This window comes from Frankliniella occidentalis, unplaced genomic scaffold (assembly GCF_000697945.3).
Source record: "Frankliniella occidentalis isolate FOCC.00 unplaced genomic scaffold, Focc_3.1 Scaffold416, whole genome shotgun sequence".
Classification (NCBI taxonomy): Eukaryota; Metazoa; Arthropoda; class Insecta; order Thysanoptera; family Thripidae; genus Frankliniella; species Frankliniella occidentalis.
In genome coordinates, this window is record NW_026267537.1 from 1 (window position 1) to 1,802 (window position 1,802).

The following is a 1,802-nucleotide window of genomic DNA, read 5'->3' on the forward strand; positions in this document are numbered from 1 at the left end:
GTTTTTTTTCCTTCTGATTTTTTCAGATTTTCCTTGTCAGATTTTATAATAATATTTTAAAAGGGTGTATCATAATTTGAGGATCACGAGTCACTGAAGTGTATTTAATTGGAAGTTCGCGATAACGTCTGTGGCATTCCCTGTGAGTGCTTGAAGTAGGGCCGTCCTCTTGTCCTGCGTTGTCCACTCGTTGGCCTCCGCCAACGTGTCAAACTGCACTTGGTAGATGGAGTAGTCAGTGTCGCCATTATATTTTGGCACTTCATTGTATTTCCTGTTTTTGGGTCTGTTGCCTATGTTCTCCAGTAACCTTAGGAACAGAGCTGCATTGTTGTCATTAGCCTGTTGCTGCGGCTCTTGGCGCTCGGGACGCTCCTCCATGTCTTCGTCTTCATCCTCGTAATGTATTTGCAGCACTTCGTCTTGGTCTTCTTCCTGTTGTCGTCGTGCTGCTGCTTGCCGTCTTACTCTCCTGGGCTCCTCCTCCTGGACTAGAACCTCAAACGGTTCTTCTTGCTCCGGCGCTGCCCCCTCGTTTTCATGTGCTTCTCCGTCCTGTCTACCCTCAAGAAAACGTCGTGGCACTCTTCTGTTTCGCTGCAGTCTTTGTCTTCGGGCAGGTACCCTGTCCTGTTCCAGTGTTCCATATCATTGTCCTCTCGGACACGGAACTCCATGATCCGTGTGGCTCGTCCGCGTCCCCGGCCGCGACCACGGCCACGTCCTCGTCCGAGTCGTCGCTGTCCCCGCTGTCCTCGTCCCTGGTATCTCGCCAGCTGGCGGTGATGGGCCTCCAGGATGTCCACGACGTCGTCCAGTTCGACGTCATGTGGGGTGGGGGCTCCTGCTCTGGACGGTCTCGCTGTTCGGCGGGACGTTCTCGATGTTCTCGGCGCTCCTCTTGCTGCTCGTCGTCGTGGTCAGCCATTGCGGCCGGAGATTGATGCTATTACTTGGTTTTAGCGCCCTCTCCCACTGCATGTCCTTCCTGGTCTTCCTCGGCAGACACTAAAAGGTCCGGTCGGCTTCGACTCAACCTCCTGGCGGACGCTAGAAGGTCCTTCCAATCGATTTTATTCGCCCGTGTAGGAGGCGTCCCCTAGTAGGGACTTCCTCTTGACGTCCTTCGCCTCTTCGGGGACGCTAGTAGGTCCGCCTCGGAGTCGTTCCCTAACCTTAGACGACACTAATCGGTCCTTCTAAGGAGTTGGCTGAACACTAGAAGGTTATTTCCAACTTTAATCTATTTCTCCTTCCCACGATTTTTTACCGCTGCCACCAATGTAATATTGGGGGAAACACAAGGGGATGCCGAATCAGTAACACTAGGTCAGCTGAGTGGAGAATGGCGACGAGTCAAAGCTCGCGACTCCTTTTATTGAGTGTTTGCCATAACAACAAGAACAACAAAGGCGATCGTTAAACAATGGTAGGGTGTGTTCAACTGTAGATGTCGCTCCATAGTGATCACTGGTGGCCGTGACTTGTTTATGTTAGGATGTGGTCTGCTGTGACCAGGTTAGGTCTTAAGTTCCAGCCGCTGCGAATGGCCCTAACTGCTTTTACCGAGGGGGCCACCACTCTCTCTTTGGATGTACACATGATTGCAAAGAGTGCGTGATTTCACATGATTTCACGGATTTCGCATATTATTTTAGAAGATTTCACGCTAAAACCTGCCGGCAGATTATGTCTGATTTGAAGGATTACAGATGATTTCAGCGGATTTTACCTGATTTCGGTGGATTTCACAAGATTCCGGCGGATTTTACGTGATTCCGGCGGTTTTTACATGACCTTCT